Source organism: Arachis hypogaea, chromosome 5, assembly GCF_003086295.3.
Source record: "Arachis hypogaea cultivar Tifrunner chromosome 5, arahy.Tifrunner.gnm2.J5K5, whole genome shotgun sequence".
Taxonomy (NCBI): domain Eukaryota; kingdom Viridiplantae; phylum Streptophyta; class Magnoliopsida; order Fabales; family Fabaceae; genus Arachis; species Arachis hypogaea.
Window position 1 is genome coordinate 52,646,729 of NC_092040.1, and position 18,825 is coordinate 52,665,553.

General features: G+C 39.8%; 1 non-coding gene across 1 annotated transcript; it reads left to right on the top strand.

Annotated features, from left to right (window-relative positions):
- Positions 1 to 17,985: 17,985 nt before the first annotated feature.
- On the top strand, positions 17,986 to 18,093 carry LOC112804790 (small nucleolar RNA R71). Its single transcript, XR_003203407.1, has one exon. It is a non-coding gene; the product is annotated as a small nucleolar RNA R71 (small nucleolar RNA).
- The last annotated feature ends 732 nt before the right edge of the window (positions 18,094 to 18,825 follow it).

An 18,825-nucleotide genomic window follows, 5' to 3' on the forward strand; every position in this document is an offset into this window, starting at 1 on the left:
ACAACACCAATCATCTCTGCACCAGACTGGACATTACCATTTGAATTGATGTGTGATGCCAGTGACCATGCCATTGGTGCAGTATTGGGACAGAGGCATGACAAGCTTCTGCACGTTATTTACTATGCCAGTCGTATTTTAAATGACGCACAGAAGAATTACACAACCACAGAAAAAGAGCTGCTTGCAGTGGTTTACGCCATTGACAAGTTCAGATCCTATTTGGTAGGATCAAAAGTGATTGTGTACACTGATCATGCTGCTCTTAAATATCTACTCACAAAGCAGGATTCAAAACCCAGACTCATCAGATGGGTGTTGCTTCTGCAAGAGTTTGATATAGAAATAAGAGACAGAAAAGGGACAGAGAATCAAGTAGCAGATCACCTGTCCCGAATAGAGCCAGTAGAAGGCGCGTCCCTCCCTCTTACTGAGATCTCTGAAACCTTTCCGGATGAGCAACTCTTTGCCATCCAGGAAGTGCCATGGTTTGCAGATATTGCAAACTACAAGGCAGTAAGGTTCATACCCAAGGAGTATAGTAGGCAGCAACCAAAGAAGTTGATCACAGATGCAAAGTACTATCTTTTGGATGAACCATATCTCTTCAAGAGATGCGCAGACGGAGTAATCCGTAGATGTGTGCTGGTGCACGAATTTGTAATTCGCACAACTAACCAGCAAGTGCACTGGGTCGTCCAAGTAATACCTTACGTGAGTAAGGGTCGATCCCACGGAGATTATTGGTTTGAAGCAATCAATGTTTATTCTATTAATCTTAGTCAGGAAGCCAATAAGGTTATTTGGATTTAATTGTAAGAAGTCAAAGTATTTAAAATTGTAAGAAAAATAAGAGAGAATCAAATTGTTACTTGTTGTGCAGTAATAGGAAATATGTTGGAGTTTTGGAGATGCTTTGTCCTCTGACTTCAACTCTTCCTTGAAATCCTTCAACACACGCAAGGCTCCTTCCATGGCAAGCTCTATGTAGGGTGTCACCGTTGTTAGTGGCTACTTCCCATCCTCTCAGTGAAAACGTTCCTATGCTCTGTCACAGCACGGCTAATCATCTGTCGGTTCTCAATCAGGTTGGAGTAGAATCCATTGATTCTTTTGCGTCTGTCACTAACGCCCAGCCTTCAGGAGTTTGAAGCACGTCACAGTCATTCAATCCCAGAATCCTACTCGGAATACCACAGACAAGGTTTAGACTTTCCAGATTCTCATGAATGCCGCCATCAATCCGGCTTATACCACGAAGATTCTGATTAAGGAATCTAAGAGATACTCATTCAATCTGATGTAGAACGGAGGTGGTTGTCAGGCACACGTTCATGGATTGAGAAAGGTGATGATTGTCACGGATCATCACCTTCTCCATAATTAAGCGCGAATGAACATCTTAGATAAGAACAAGCGTGTTTGAATGGAAAACAAAGGAATTGTATTAAATCATCGAGACGCTGCAGAGCTCCTCACCCCCAACAATGGAGTTTAGAGACTCATGCCGTCAAAAAGTATGTAATTCAGATCTGAAAATGTCATGAGGTACAAGATAAGTCTCTAAAAGTTGTTTAAATAGTGAACTAGTAACCTAGGTTTACAGAAAATGAGTAAACTAAGATAATTGGTGCAGAAATCCACTTCTGGGGCCCACTTGGTGTGTGCTGAGGCTGAGACTAAAGCTATCCACGAGTTGAGGCCTTTCTTGGAGTTGAACTCCAAGTTATGACGTGTTTTGGGCGTTTAACTCCGGATCATGACGTTTTTCTGGCGTTTAACTCCAGACAGCAGCATGTACTTGGCGTTCAACGCGAAGTTACGTCGTCTATCTTCGCGCAAAGTATGGACTATTATATATTGCTGGAAAGCCCTGGATGTCTACTTTCCAACGCCGTTGAGAGCGCGCCAATTGGACTCCCGTAGCTCCAAAAAATCCATTCCGAGTGCAGGGAGGTCAGGATCCAACAGCATCAGCAGTCCTTTTTCAGCCTAACTCAGATTTTTGCTCAGCTCCCTCAATTTCAGCCAGAAAATACCTGAAATCACAGAAAAACACACAAACTCATAGTAAAGTCCAGAAATATGATATTTGCCTAAAAACTAATAATATTCTACTAAAAACCAATTAAAACATACTAAAATCTACATGAAATTACCCCCAAAAAGCGTATAAAATATCCGCTCATCACAACACCAAACTTAAACTGTTGCTTGTCCTCAGGCAACTAGATAAATAAAATAGGTTTTAACAGAAATTAAGAAGTAATAACATTTTTAGAGTTTTAAATGAAGCTCAGGTTCTTATTAGATGAGCGGGGCTTGTAGCTTTTTGTTTTTGAACAGTTTTGGCATCTCCCTTTATCCCTTGAATTTCAGAATGATTGGCATCCATAGGAACTCAGAATTCAGATAGTATTATTGACTCTCCTAGTGTAGTATGTTGATTCTTGAACACAGTTATTTTATGAGTCTTGGCTGTGGCCCTAAGCACTTTGTTTTCCAGTATTACCACCAGATACATAAATGCCACAGACACATGACTAGGTGAACCTTTTCAGATTGTGACATAGCTTTGCTAAAGTCCCCAGTCAGAGGTGTCCAGAGCTCTTAAGCACACTCTGTTTGCCTTGGATCACGACTTTAACCACTCAGTCTCAAGTTTGTAACTTGGACCTGCATGCCACAAGCACATGGTTAGGGACAGCTTGGTTTAGCCGCTTAGGCCTGAATTTTATTTCCTTGGGCCCTCCTATCCATTGATGCTCAAAGCCTTGGATCCTTTTTACCCTTGCCTTTTGGTTTTAAGGGCTCGTGGCTTTTTCTATTGCTCCTTCTCTCTTTTTTTTTTACTGCTTTTTCTTGCTTCAAGAATCAATTTCATGATTTTTCAGATTATCAATAATATTTTTCGTGTTCCTCATTCTTTCAGGAGCCAATATTCATCAAATTCAAAGTACAAATTATGCACTGTTCAAGCATTCATTCAGAGAACAAAAAGTATTGCCACCACATATAATTAATTATAATTTTTATTATTGAGAACTCCAAAAATATAGATTACTTCTTTATTCTAAAAAATCTACTACTTTATTCATGCCTGATGATGATGAGAAAAATAAATTATAGCTTAATTGGAAATAAAATCAAAATAGACATACTAATTACTACTAAATATCTCCTAAGGTGAATTTCTATAATAATACTATCACTAAGCTTAAGCAGAAAAATTGGAACTCAGCAACCTGTTGTTTTGAGGAGTAGATGTTCCTCTAATCTGTGGGGTGTTGTTCAAGGATTAATTTTTGGCGCTTCAGCTCCCTTAGATCACGCCCTTGCTCTTCCTGTTCCTTGAGCAGTTTACAAAGCATGCTACTTTGATTATTCTGTTCTTCCTTTATTTGGTCCAATGGTCAAAGAGAGTAGCTCCAATTATTCTTTGCCTGTCTGTCTGCCATAGATTAGCATAGAACTCCTGAACCATGTTCCTTCCCACTTTCGTTTCAGGATTGGCCAGAATTTCCCAATTCCTGTTTCGAATTTGCTCTTGGATCTCCGGATATTCATCTTCTTTCAGATCGAATCTAACTTCCGGGATCACTGATCTGTGACTCATTATCTTGTAGTAATGGTCTGAATGTTCTTTAGTTAAGAACTTTCCTTGATTCCAAAGTGGCTTTGGAGTGTTCTCTTTCTTGCCTCTTGGGTTGGGTTGTTTTCCTTTAGGAGCCATGATCTTTAGTGGGTATGTTTTTGTGATCACGGATAAAACACACCAAACTTAGAGCTTTGCTTGTCCTCAAGCGAAAGAGAAGAAAGAAGAGGAATAGGAGGAGAGCAAGTGTTTGATGGTGATGAGGAGGGGGGCGCCGAATTCAAAATATAGGGAGGGGGTGGGTAATTTTCGAAAATAGGAAAAGATAAGATATAAGATATGATTTGTAAAAGATAGATATGATAAGAAAAAGATATAGTTTTTTTTAAAAAAAGATTTAACTAATAGTTAAAAGATAGATCTGAATTTTTAATTTTGAAAAAGATTTTTAAAAATGTAATTGAGTTTTGAGAACAAACTTAAAAAAAATTGGATTGGATTGGAAAACCATTTGTTTTTTTGGATTAAGATATATTTAAAATTTTTGAAACATGGAATTTTAGAAATCAGGGTTTTTAGAAAACTAACTTGATATGATGGATGACAATTTGGAACATGTTTATGTAAGAAATCATGAATTGAAACATAAAAATTTAGAAAAATTAGGATTAAAAACGAATTTTTACCTCCTCCCACCATCCTGGCGTTAAACGCCCAAACGATGCATGTTTTGGGTGTTTAACGCCCAATTGTTGCTTCTCCTGGGCGTTCAACGCCCAGCTGATGCTTCTTTCTGGCGTTGAACTCCAGGAAGTCCTTTGTCACTGGGCGTTTTTCTGAACGCCCAGGATGCTAGCAGTCTGGCGTTAAACGCCCAGAAGGTGCTTCTTTCTGGCGTTTAACGCCCAGAAGATGCTCCTTTCTGGCGTTTAACGCCCAGATGGCTACCCTTACTGGCGTTAAACGCCCAGTGGGTGCTTCTTTTGGGCGTTCAACGCCCAAATTGTTTCTTACTGGCTTTTTCACGCCAGTGAGCTTCCAAATTTCCCTATAACTCTATGACTTCAACCAATTGCTATTTCACCTTTTGAAGATACTTTAGCATCTACCTGTAAAACCTTAATTATTTAGAAAAACGAATAAAATTAAATTTTGTGATTGGCTGGGTTGCCTCCCAGCTAGGGGTGGCAAGCGGGGAAGCCCGCCCCGCCCTGCCCCGCCCCGCCAGAAGCCCGCCCTTTGGCGGGCTGGCCCGCCCCGCCCCGCCTAATTAGGCGGTCCTAGAATCCTAGCCCGCCCCGCCTAACTGCGGGCTGGCGGGCTAAGCCCGCCAAAGCTCTTCTTTTTTTTTTTTTTACTATTAACTACTAAGTAATATATATAATTTCACAACCATATTAATAAATTTATAATTTCTAATGGCATAAAAAATTATATTTTTTATATTCACAAACATTAAAGTCTTTGTAATTATAAATATCTAATAAATATAATTATAAACCAAATTTTCATTCAAAATATAAGTATAAATATTCTCTCCAAAGCAAAATAAACATAATCCAAAACATAATTATAAATATTGTCTCCAAAATAACATAAACATAATTCAAAACACTCAATTTTTATCTTCATACTCTTGTAAGTTAGGTTGGGGGAAGTTAGGTTTTAGAAAAAAAAATTGCAAAAATACCCCCTCACTAAAAAAAACCTTAGCCCGGCGGGGAAGCCCGCCCCGCCCCGCCAAAGCCCGCCAAAACCCGCGGTTTAAGCGGTGCGGGTTAGGCGGGCTTTTGCTATTTGGCGGTCCCGATTTTCCAGCCCAGCCCGCCTTTTTTGGCGGGTTACGCGGGCCGGCCCGGCGGGTTTAGGCCCGTTTGCCACCCCTACTCCCAGAAAGCGCTTCTTTAATGTCATTAGCTGGACTATTACTGATCCTCAATTAAGTCTCAGTCTTGAGCATTCTTGCTCGAAATTACCTTCAAGATAATGTTTAACTCTTTGTCCATTAACAATGAACTTTTTGTTAGAGTCATTATCCTGAAGTTCTATGTATCCATATGGTGATACACTTGTAATTACATATGGACCTCTCCACCGGGATTTTAATTTCCCGGGGAATAATTTGAGCCTTGAATTAAATAGCAGAACTTTCTGCCCTGGCTCAAAGACTCTGGATGACAATTTCTTATCATGCCATCTTTTTGCTTTCTCCTTGTAAATTTTTGCATTCTCGAAAGCATTGAGTCTAAATTCCTCTAGCTCATTTAACTGAAGCAATCGTTTTTCTCCAGCTAACTTGGCATCAAGGTTCAGGAATCTGGTTGCCCAGTAGGCCTTGTGTTCCAGTTCCACTGGCAAGTGACATGCCTTTCCATACACAAGCTGGTATGGAGAGGTCCCTATGGGGGTCTTGAATGCTGTTCTGTATGCCCACAAAGCATCATCCAGGCTTCTTGCCCAATCCCTTCTACGGTTAATTACAGTCCGTTCCAGGATTCTTTTAAGTTCTCTATTTGAGACTTCAGCTTGCCCATTAGTTTGTGGGTGATATGGAGTAGCTACCTTGTGGCTAACTCCATAACGCACCAGAGCAGAGTAAAGCTGTTTATTGCAGAAATGAGTGCCCCCATCACTGATTAATACTCTAGGGATACCAAATCTGTTAAAGATATGTTTCTGGAGGAATTTTAACACTGTTTTAGTGTCATTAGTGGGTGTTGCAATAGCCTCCACCCATTTGGATACATAATCCACTGCCACCAGAATATAAGTGTTTGAGTATGATGGTGGGAAAGGTCCCATGAAGTCAATACCCCATACATCAAACAACTCAATCTCCAATATCCCTTGTTGAGGCATGGCATAACTGTGAGGTAGGTTGCCTGATCTTTGGCAACTGTCACAATTAAGCACAAATGCTCGGGAATCTTTATATAGAGTGGGCCAGTAGAAGCCACTTTGGAGGACTCTTGTGGCTGTTCGCTCACTTCCAAAATGTCCTCCATATTGTGATCCATGGCAGTGCCATAAAATCTTTTGCGCTTCTTCCTTAGGCACACATCTACGGATTACTCCGTCTGCACATCTCTTGAAGAGATATGGTTCATCCCAAAGATAGTACTTTGCATCTGTGATTAATTTCTTTGATTGCACCCTACTGTACTCTTTGGGTATGAATCTCACTGCCTTGTAGTTTGCAATGTCTGCAAACCATGGCACTTCCTGGATGGCAAAGAGTTGCTCATCCGGAAAAGTTTCAGAGATCTCAGTGAGAAGGAGGGACGCCCCTTCTACTGGTTCTATTCGGGACAGGTGATCTGCTACTTGATTCTCTGTCCCTTTTCTGTCTCTTATTTCTATATCAAACTCTTGCAGAAGCAACACCCATCTTATAAGTCTGGGCTTTGAATCCTATTTTGTGAGTAGATATTTAAGAGCAGCATGATCAGTATACACAATCACTTTTGATCCTACTAAATAGGATCTGAATTTGTCAATGGCGTAAACCACTGCAAGTAGCTCTTTTTCTATGGTTGTGTAATTCTTCTGTGCGTCATTTAGAACACGGCTGGCATAGTAAATAACGTGCAGAAGCTTGTCATGCCTTTGTCCCAATACTGCACCAATGGCATGGTCACTGGCATCACACATCAATTCAAATGGTAATGTCCAGTCTGGTGCAGAGATGATTGGTGCTGTGACCAATTTAGCTTTCAGAGTCTCAAATGCCTGCAGACACTCTTTATCAAATATAAATGGTGTGTCAGCAGCTAGCAGGTTGCTCAGAGGTTTGGCAATTTTTGAAAAATCCTTTATAAACCTCCTATAGAATCCTGCATGCCCCAGAAAGCTTCTGATTGCCTTAACATTGGCAGGTGGTGGTAATTTTTCAATTACTTCTACCTTAGCTTGATCCACCTCTATTCCTTTGTTCGAAATTTTGTGCCCAAGGACAATTCCTTCAGTCACCATAAAGTGACATTTTTCCCAGTTTAAAACCAGGTTAGTCTCTTGGCATCTTTTCAGAACAAGTGCTAAATGGTTAAGGCAGGAGCTGAATGAGTCTCCAAATACTGAAAAGTCATCCATGAAGATTCCAGGAATTTTTCCACCATATCAGAGAAAATTGAGAGCATGCACCTCTGAAAGGTTGCAGGTGCATTGCACAGGCCAAATGACATCCTTCTGTATGCAAATACTCCAGATGGACATGTGAATGCCGTTTTCTCTTGATCCTGGGGATCTACTGCAATTTGATTATAACCTGAATATCCATCCAGGAAGCAGTAGTATTCATGACCTGCTAGTCTCTCTGGCATTTGGTCTATGAATGGTAAAGGAAAATGATCCTTTCTGGTGGCTGTATTGAGCCTTCTATAATCAATGCACATGCGCCACCCTGTAACTGTTCTTGTAGGAACCAGCTCATTTTTTTCATTATGAATCACTGTCATGCCTCCTTTCTTAGGGACAACTTGGACAGGGCTCACCCAGGGGCTGTCAGAAATAGGATAAATAATCCCAGCCTCTAGTAATTTAGTGACCTCTTTCTGCACCACTTCTTTCATAGCTGGATTCAGCCGCCTTTGTGGTTGGACCACTGGCTTGGCGTCGTCCTCCAGTAAGATCTTGTGCATGCATCTGGCTGGGCTAATGCCCTTAAGATCACTGATGGACCACCCAAGAGCTGTCTTGTGTGTCCTTAGCACTTGAATTAATGCTTCCTCTTCCTGTGGCTCTAAGGTAGAGCTTATAATTACAGGAAAGGTATCACCTTCTCCCAGAAATGTATATTTTAGGGATGGTGGTAATGGTTTGAGTTCGGGTTTTGGAGGTTTCTCCTCTTCTTGAGGGATTTTCAGAGGTTCTATTATCTTCTCTGATTCCTCCAAATCAGGCTGAACATCTTTAAAGATGTCCTCTAGCTCTGATTCGAGACTCTCAGCCATATTGACCTCTCTTACCAGAGAGTCAATAATATCAACACTCATGCAGTCATTTGGGGTGTCTGGATGTTGCATGGCCTTGATAACATTCAACCTAAACTCCTCCTCATTGACTCTCAAGGTTACTTCCCCTTTTTGGACATCAATGAGGGTTCGGCCAGTTGCTAGGAAAGGTCTTCCTAGGATGAGAGTTGCACTCTTGTGCTCCTCCATTTCCAGCACCACAAAGTCAGTAGGAAAGGCGAATGGCCCAACCTTGACAATCATGTCTTCAATCACTCCTGATGGGTATTTAATGGAGCCATCAGCAAGTTGAAGACACATCCTGGTTGGTTTGATTTCTTCAGCTAAACCAAGCTTTCTGATAGTAGATGCAGGTATTAGGTTGATACTTGCCCCAAGATCACATAAAGCTTGCTTGGCACAAGTACCCTCTAATGTGCATGGTATCATAAAGCTCCCAGGATCTTTAAGCTTCTCAGGTAAGCTTTTCAGAATGACTGCACTGCATTCTTCAGTGAGGTAAACTTTTTCAGTTTCCCTCCAATCCTTCTTATGACTTAAGATTTCTTTCATGAACTTAGCATAAGAGGGTATTTGCTCAAGTGCTTCTGCAAACGGAATCTTTATTTCAAGAGTCCTGAGATAGTCTGCAAAGCGGGCAAATTGCTTATCCTGTTCCGCTTGGCGGAGTTTTTGAGGATAAGGCATTTTGGCTTTGTATTCCTCAACCTTAGTTGTTGCAGGTTTATTACCTACAGAAGTGGGTTGGGAAGCCTTTTTAGAAGGGTTGTTATCAGCACTTGTATGTGACTGATCACCCACTGGCATTTGAATGCCAGGGGTAGAAGCTGGAGTGGCGTTAGTCGCCATCTCCCCATTTGTTACTGGCGTTTGAAGGCCAGAACCATGTTCCCTTTGGGCGTTCAACGCCGGATTCATGCTTGTTTCTGGCATTGAACGCCAGAAATGAGCATGGTCTGGGCGTTCAGTGCCAGCTTTATTCCTCTCTGGGCTCTGACTGTCCTCAGAGGGATTTTGAGTAACCAATTGTTCATTTCTTGGTTTTCTGCTGCTTTGAAGTCAGGTATTTAATGTTTTCCCACTTCTTAATTGAACTGCTTGGCATTCTTCTGCTATTTGTTTTGACAGTTGCTTTTCTGTCTGCTTTAATTGCACTTCCATATTCCTGTTTGCCATTCTTGTTTCCTGTAATATTTCCTTGAATTCGGCTAGCTGCTGAGTTAGAAAGTCTAATTGCTGATTAAATTCATTAGCCTGATCCACCGGACTGAGTTCAGCAGTTACTGTTTTAGCTTCTTCTTTCATGGAAGATTCACTGCTTAGATACAGATGCTGATTTCTGGCAACTGTATCAATGAGCTCTTGAGCTTCTTCAATTGTTTTTCTCATATGTATAGATCCACCAGCTGAGTGGTCTAGAGAAATCTGAGCTTTTTCTGTAAGCCCATAGTAAAAGATGTCTAATTGCACCCATTCTGAAAACATTTCAGAGGGGCATTTTCTTAGCATCTCTCTGTATCTCTCCCAGGCATCATAAAGGGATTCATTATCTCCTTGTTTGAAGCCTTGGATGCTTAGCCTTAGCTGTGTCATCCGTTTTGGAGGGAAATAGTGATTCAGGAATTTTTCTGACAGCTGTTTCCATATTTTTATGCTGTTCTTAGGCTGGTTATTTAACCACCTCTTAGCTTGATCTTTTACAGCAAATGGAAACAGTAATAATCTGTAGACATCCTGATCTACTTCCTTATCATGTACTGTATCAGCAATTTACAGAAATTGTGCCAGAAACTCTGTAGGTTCTTCATGTGGAAGACCAGAATACTGGCAGTTTTGCTGCACCATGATAATGAGCTGAGGATTCAGTTCAAAGCTACTAACTCCAATGGAGGGTATACAGATACTACTCCCATATGAAGCAGTAGTGGGGTTAGCATATGACCCCAGAGTCCTCTTGGACTGTTCATTCCTACTTGCTTCCATGATGGATTACAAGAGATAATTTATATGTTGATTTTATTTATTTTATAAAAGTGGAATAAATAAAAATGAAATATATAAAAAGAATTTAAAAATATTTTGTTAAAATTTTTCGAAAAATTTTGAAATTGAAATCTGAAATTTATATAAAAATTTCGAAAATGTAGTTTTAAAATTAGTTGGAAAAGATATTTTTTTTTGAATTTTATGATGAAAGAGAAAAACACACAAAAGGCACAAGACTTAAAATTTTTAGATCTAATGCTCCTTATTTTCGAAAATTTTTGGAGGGAAAACACCAAGGAACACCAAACTTAAAAATTTTAAGATCAAGACACAAGAAAAACTCAAGAACACCTTGAAGATTCACAAGAACACCACGAACAAAAGGAAGAACACCAAACTTAAAATTTTTAGAAAACTTTAATACAATTTTCGAAAATTATAAAGAGATTAACGAGAAAACACCAAACTTAAAGTTTGGCACAAGATTAAATCCAAGAAAAATAATTTTTGAAAAAGGTTCCAAAGGGGATAACCAATTATCAAGAACAACTTAAAAATCAAGGAAGAACCAAGAACACTAACACGAGATTTTTAAAGAAGATATAAAATATGCAATTAACACCAAACTTAGAATAAGACACTAAACGCACGAAAAATTAACAGTTAATTAAGAAAAATAATATTTTTGAAAAGAAATTTTTGAAAAGAAACTATCCTATCAAAATTTGATGACTCTATAACAACAAAAATAAATTATTCCTAATCTAAGAAATAAAATAAGCTTTCAATTGTTCAAACTCAACAATCCCCGGCAACGGTGCCAAAAACTTGGTGCACGAATTTGTAATTCGCACAACTAACCAGCAAGTGCACTGGGTCGTCCAAGTAATACCTTACGTGAGTAAGGGTCGATCCCACGGAGATTATTGGTTTGAAGCAATCAATGTTTATTCTATTAATCTTAGTCAGGAAGCCAATAAGGTTATTTGGATTTAATTGTAAGAAGTCAAAGTATTTAAAATTGTAAGAAAAATAAGAGAGAATCAAATTGTTACTTGTTGTGCAGTAATAGGAAATATGTTGGAGTTTTGGAGATGCTTTGTCCTCTGACTTCAACTCTTCCTTGAAATCCTTCAACACACGCAAGGCTCCTTCCATGGCAAGCTCTATGTAGGGTGTCACCGTTGTTAGTGGCTACTTCCCATCCTCTCAGTGAAAACGTTCCTATGCTCTGTCACAGCATGGCTAATCATCTGTCGGTTCTCAATCAGGTTGGAGTAGAATCCATTGATTCTTTTGCGTCTGTCACTAACGCCCAGCCTTCAGGAGTTTGAAGCACGTCACAGTCATTCAATCCCAGAATCCTACTCGGAATACCACAGACAAGGTTTAGACTTTCCGGATTCTCATGAATGCCGCCATCAATCCGGCTTATACCACGAAGATTCTGATTAAGGAATCTAAGAGATACTCATTCAATCTGATGTAGAACGGAGGTGGTTGTCAGGCACACGTTCATGGATTGAGGAAGGTGATGATTGTCACGGATCATCACCTTCTCCATAATTAAGCGCGAATGAACATCTTAGATAAGAACAAGCGTGTTTGAATGGAAAACAAAGGAATTGTATTAAATCATCGAGACGCTGCAGAGCTCCTCACCCCCAACAATGGAGTTTAGAGACTCATTCCGTCAAAAAGTATGTAATTCAGATCTGAAAATGTCATGAGGTACAAGATAAGTCTCTAAAAGTTGTTTAAATAGTGAACTAGTAACCTAGGTTTACAGAAAATGAGTAAACTAAGATAATTGGTGCAGAAATCCACTTCTGGGGCCCACTTGGTGTGTGCTGGGGCTGAGACTAAAGCTATCCACGAGTTGAGGCCTTTCTTGGAGTTGAACTCCAAGTTATGACGTGTTTTGGGCGTTTAACTCCGGATCATGACGTTTTTCTGGCGTTTAACTCCAGACAGCAGCATGTACTTGGCGATCAACGCCAAGTTACGTCGTCTATCTTCGCGCAAAGTATGGACTATTATATATTGCTGGAAAGCCCTGGATGTCTACTTTCCAACGCCGTTGAGAGCGCGCCAATTGGACTCCTGTAGCTCCAAAAAATCCATTCCGAGTGCAGGGAGGTCAGGATCCAACAGCATCAGCAGTCCTTTTTCAGCCTAACTCAGATTTTTGCTCAGCTCCCTCAATTTCAGCCAGAAAATACCTGAAATCACAAAAAAACACACAAACTCATAGTAAAGTCCAGAAATATGATTTTTGCCTAAAAACTAATAATATTCTACTAAAAACCAATTAAAACATACTAAAATCTACATGAAATTACCCCCAAGAAGCGCAGAAGATCCTATGGCACTGCCATGGATCACAGTATGGAGGACATTTTGGAAGTGAGCGAATAGCCACAAGAGTCCTCCAATGTGGCTTCTACTGGCCTACTCTCTATAAAGATTCCCGAATGTTTGTACTTAATTGTGACAGTTGCCAAAGATCTGGCAATCTGCCTCACAGTTATGCCATGCCTCAACAAGGAATCTTGGAGATTGAGTTGTTTGATGTATGGGGTATTGACTTCATGGGACCTTTCCCACCATCATACTCAAACACCTATATTCTGGCGGCAGTGGATTATGTATCCAAATGGGTGGAGGCTATTGCAACACCCACTAATGACACTAAAACAGTGTTAAAATTCCTCCAGAAACACATCTTCAGCAGATTTGGTACCCCTAGAGTATTAATCATTGATGGGGGCACTCATTTCTGCAATAAACAGCTTTACTCTGCTTTGGTTCGTTATGGAGTTAGCCACAGGGTAGCTACTCCATATCACCCACAGACTAATGGGCAAGCTGAAGTCTCAAACATAGAACTCAAAAGAATCCTGGAACGAACTGTAATTAACCGTAGAAGGGATTGGGCAAGAAGCTTGGATGATGCTCTGTAGGCATACAGAACAGCATTCAAGACTCCTATAGGGACCTCTCCATACCAGCTTGTGTATGGAAAGGTATGTCACTTGCCAGTGGAGCTGGAACATAAGGCCTACTGGGCAACCAGATTCCTGAACCTTGATGCCAAGTTAGCTGGAGAAAAACGATTGCTCCAGTTAAATGAGCTAGAGGAATTTAGACTCAATGCTTTCGAAAATTCAAAAATTTACAAAGAGAAAGCAAAAAGATGGCATGATAAGAAACTGTCATCCAGAGTCTTTGAGCCGGGGCAGAAAGTTCTGCTATTCAATTCTAGGCTCAAATTATTCCCCGGGAAATTAAAGTCCCGGTGGAGAGGTCCATATGTGATTACAAGTGTATCACCATATGGATACGTAGAGCTTCAGGATAATGACTCTAACAAAAAGTTCATTATTAATGGACAGAGAATTAAACATTATCTTGAAAGTAATTTTGAGCAAGAATGCTCAAAACTGAGACTTGATTAGAGCTCAGTAATAGTCCAGCTAAAGACAATAAAGAAGTGCTTGCTGGGAGGCAACCCAGCCATTTACAAATTTTATTTACTAATTAAAATAAATTTCCTTTTCTTTACAGGTATGTGTCAAGTATCTTCAAAAGGTAAAATAGCAATTGTTTGAGTTCACAGAGTTACAGGGGAATTTGGAAGCTCACTAGCGTGGAAAAGCCAGTGAGAAACGTTTTGGGCGTTGAACGCCCAAAAGAAGCATCCACTGGGCGTTCAACGCCAGTAAAGGTAGCAATATGGGCGTTGAACGCCAGAAAGGAGCATCTTCTGGGCGTTGAACGCCAGAAAGAAGCTCCTTCTGGGCGTTTAACGCCAGAATCATAGCATCTTGGGCGTTCAGAAAAACGCCCAGTGACAAAGGACTTCCTGGCGTTCAACGCCAGAAAGAAGCAACAGCTGGGCGTTCAACGCCCAGGCGAAGCATCAATTAGGCGTTAAACGCCCAAAACATGCAGCATTTGGGCGTTTAACGCCAGGATGGTGGGTAGGAAGTAAAATTCGTTTTTCTTCAAAAATTTTCTAATTTTTATGTTTCAATTCATGATTTCTTGCATAAACATGTTTCCAAATATCATCCTTCAATTCCAAAAATTTTAATCCTAGTTTCTAAAAACACTAATTTCTAAAATCCCTTTTTCAAAAATGTCAAATGTATCTTATTTCATAAACACAAATCTTTTTCCAATCCAAATCTTTTTCAAATCTTTTTCAACTCATCATATCTTTTGGATTTCGAAATTGCCTCTCCCTCTATTCCTCTCCTTTCCTTTCTTTTGCTTGAGGACAAGCAAACCTCTAAGTTTGGTGTGAGTTGCCATGATCACTAAGCTAAAACTCATCAAGATCATGGCACCTAAGGGAACAGGAAGAGCAAGGATGTGAACTGAAGGAACTAAAGCGTCAGAAGCTATTCCTTGAAGGACCAAGCACCCCACAGACTAGAGGAACATCCACTTCCCAAAATACAGGTTGTTAAGTTCTAATTTTAAGCTTTAACTCTGTGATAGTATTTTTATAGAAATTTACCTCAGAAGTTATATAGGAGTAGTAGTAATTAGTATCTCTATTTTGATTTTATCTCCAATTAAGCTATAATTTATTTTTCTCATCATTATCAAACATGAATAAATTAGTAGATTCTTAGAATAAAGAGACAATATTTTTTCGAGTTCTTAATAAGGAAAATTCTAATTATTTATATGTGGTGGCAATACTTTTTGTCTTCTGAATGAATGCCTGAACAGTGCATATTTTTGATATTGAATTTTATGAATGTTAAAATTGTTGGCTCCTGAAAGAATGACGAACAAGAGAAATGTTATTGATGATCTGAAAAATCATGAAATTGATTCTTGAAGCAAGAAAAAGCAGTGAAAAACAAGCTTGCGAAAAAAAAGTGTGAAAAAAAATTACAAGGAATCATTGGATCAAGAAAGGGAATAAAAGCCAACAGCCCTTTAAAACCAAAAGGCAAGGGTGAAAAGGATCCAAGGCTTTGAGCATCAGTGGATAGGAGGGCCCAAGGAAATAGTTCTAGGCCTAAGCGGCTAAATCAAGCTGTCCCTAACCATGTGCTTGTGGCATGCAGGTCCAAGTGAAAAACTTGAGACTGAGTGGTTAAAGTCGTGATCCAAAGCAAAAAGAGTGTGCTTAAGAGCTCTGGACACCTCTAACTGGGGACTTTAGCAAAGCTGAGTCACAATCTGAAAAGGTTCACCCAGTCATGTGTCTGTGGCATTTATGTATCCGGTGGTAATACTAGAAAACAAAGTGCTTAGGGCCACGGCCAAGACTCATAAAGTAACTGTGTTCAAGAATCAACATACTACACTAGGAGAATCAATAATACTATCGGAATTCTGAGTTCCTATAGATGCCAATCATTCTGAATTTCAAAGGATAAAGGGAGATGCCAAAACTGTTCAGAAACAAAAAGCTACTAGCCCCGCTCATCTAAATTAGAATCTGAGCTTCACTTAAAACTCGGAGATTTTATTACTCCTTAAATTCTTTTTATCCTATTTTATTCATCTAGTTGCTTGGGGACAAGCAACAGTTTAAGTTTGGTGTTGTGACGAGCGGATATTTTATACGCTTTTTGGGGGTAATTTCATGTAGATTTTAGTATGTTTTAATTAGTTTTTAGTAGAATATTATTAGTTTTTAGGCAAAAATCATATTTCTGGACTTTACTATGAGTTTGTGTGTTTTTCTGTGATTTTAGGTAATTTCTGGCTGAAATTGAGGGAGCTGAGCAAAAATCTGAGTTAGGCTGAAAAAGGACTGCTGATGCTGTTGGATCCTGACCTCCCTGCACTCGGAATGGATTTTTTGGAGCTACAGGAGTCCAATTGACGCACTCTCAACGGCGTTGGAAATTAGACATCCAGGGCTTTCCAGCAATATGTAATAGTCCATACTTTTCGCGAAGATAGACGACGTAACTTGGCGTTGAACGCCAAGTACATGCTGCTGTCTGGAGTTAAACGCCAGAAACACGTCATGATCCGGAGTTGAATGCCCAAAACACGTTATAACTTGGAGTTCAACTCCATGAAAAGCCTCTGCTCGTGGATAGCTTTAGTCTCAGCCCCAGCACACACCAAGTGGGCCCCAGAAGTGGATTTCTGCACCAATTATCTTAGTTCACTCATATTCTGTAAACCTAGGTTACTAGTTTACTATTTAAACAACTTTTAGAGACTTATCTTGTACCTCATGACATTTTCAGATCTGAATTTTATACACTTTGACGGCATGAGTCTCTAAACTCCATTGTTGGGGGTGAGGAGCTCTGCATCGTCTCGATGAATTAATGCAATTACTTTTGTTTTCCATTCAAACATGCTTGTTCTTATCTAAGATGTTCATTCGCGCTTAATTATGGAGAAGGTGATGATCCGTGACACTCATCACCTTCCTCAATCCATGAACGTGTGCCTGACAACCACCTTCGTTCTACATCAGATTGAATGAGTATCTCTTAGATTCCTTAATCAGAATCTTCGTGGTATAAGCCGGATTGATGGCGGCATCCATGAGAATCCGGAAGGTCTAAACCTTGTTTGTGGTATTCCGAGTAGGATTCTGGGATTGAATGACTGTGACGAGCTTCAAACTCCTGAAGGCTGGGCGTTAGTGACAGACGCAAAAGAATCAATCGATTCTATTCTAACCTGATTGAGAACCGATAGATGATTAGTCGTGCTGTGACAGAGCATTTGGACCATTTTCACTGAGAGGATGGGAAGTAGCCATTGACAACGGTGACACCCTACATAGAGCTTGCCATGGAAGGAACCTTGCGTGTGGAAAAAGGATTTCAAGGAAAAGTTGAAATTCAGATGACAAAGCATCTCCAAAACTCCAACATATCTCCATTATTAAAGTAACAACTATTTATTTTATGCCCTTTTTACTTTATACGAGGCTAAAGAATCCTATTGGTATCCTAACTAAGATTAATAAAATAAACATAGCTTGCTTCAATCCAATAATCTCCGTGGGATTCAACCCTTACTCACCTAAGGTATTACTTGGACGACCCAGTGCACTTGCTGGTTAGTTGTGCGGATTGCAAAAAGTGTGATTGCAATTTCGTGCACCAAGGAGGCTTCTTTAGAACTGCCCGATGCAGCTTGCAATCCAATCGGATTCTGAGAAATCATATTGACTTGTTGAGTCAATATTTTGTTCTGAGCCAATATGGCATTCAGAGTATCAATCTCAAGAACTCCTTTCTTCTGAGTCGTCCCATTATTCACAGAATTTCTTTCAGAAGTGTACATGAACTGGTTATTTGCAACCATTTCAATGAGTTTCTGGGCTTCTGCAGGCGTTTTTAGGTGAAGAGATCCACCCGCAAAATGGTCCAATGACATCGTGGATAACTCAGACAGACCATCATAGAATATATATATGATGCTCCATTCTGGAAACATGTGAGAAGGACACCTTTTGGTTAATTACTTGTATCTTTCCTAAGCTTCATAGAGGGATTCACCTTCCTTCTGTCTGAAAGTTTGGACATCCACTCTGAGCTTACTCATCTTTTGAGGTGGAAAGAATTTGGTCAAGAAAGCATTGACCAGCTTGTCCCAAGAGTTTAGGCTTTCTCTAGGTTGTGAGTCCAACCATGTTCTAACTCTGTCTCTTACAGCAAAAGGGAAAAGCATAAGTCTGTAGACCTCGGGATCAACCCCATTGGTCTTAACAGTATCACAAATCAGCAAGAATTCAGATAAGAACTTATGAGGATCTTCTGATGGAAGTCCATGAAACTTACAATTCTGCTGCATTAGAGAAACTAATTGAGGCTTAAGCTCAAAGTTATTTACTCCAATGGCAGGAATTGAGATGCTTCTTCCATAGAAGTTGGAAGTTGGTGCAGCATAGTCACCAAGCATCTTCCTTGCATTGTTGGCATTGTTGTTATTTTCGGCTGCCATGTCTTCTTCTTTTTTGAAAATTTCTGTCAGGTCCTCTCCAGAGAGTTATGCTTTAGCTTCTCTTAGCTTCCTCTTCAAAGTCCTTTCAGGTTCAAGATCAACTTCAAAAAGAATGCCTTTATCTTTGTTTCTACTCATATGAAAGAGAAGAAAACAAAGAAAGTATGGAATCCTCTACGTCACAGTATAGAGATTTCTTGATATGTCAGAGGAAAAGAAGAATAGAAGGATGAGGTAGATAGAGGAATTCGAACTTATAGAGAGGGAGGGGGTTCGAATTATTAAAGGAGGATAAGTGTTAGTGATTAAATAGAAAGAGATGGGAGA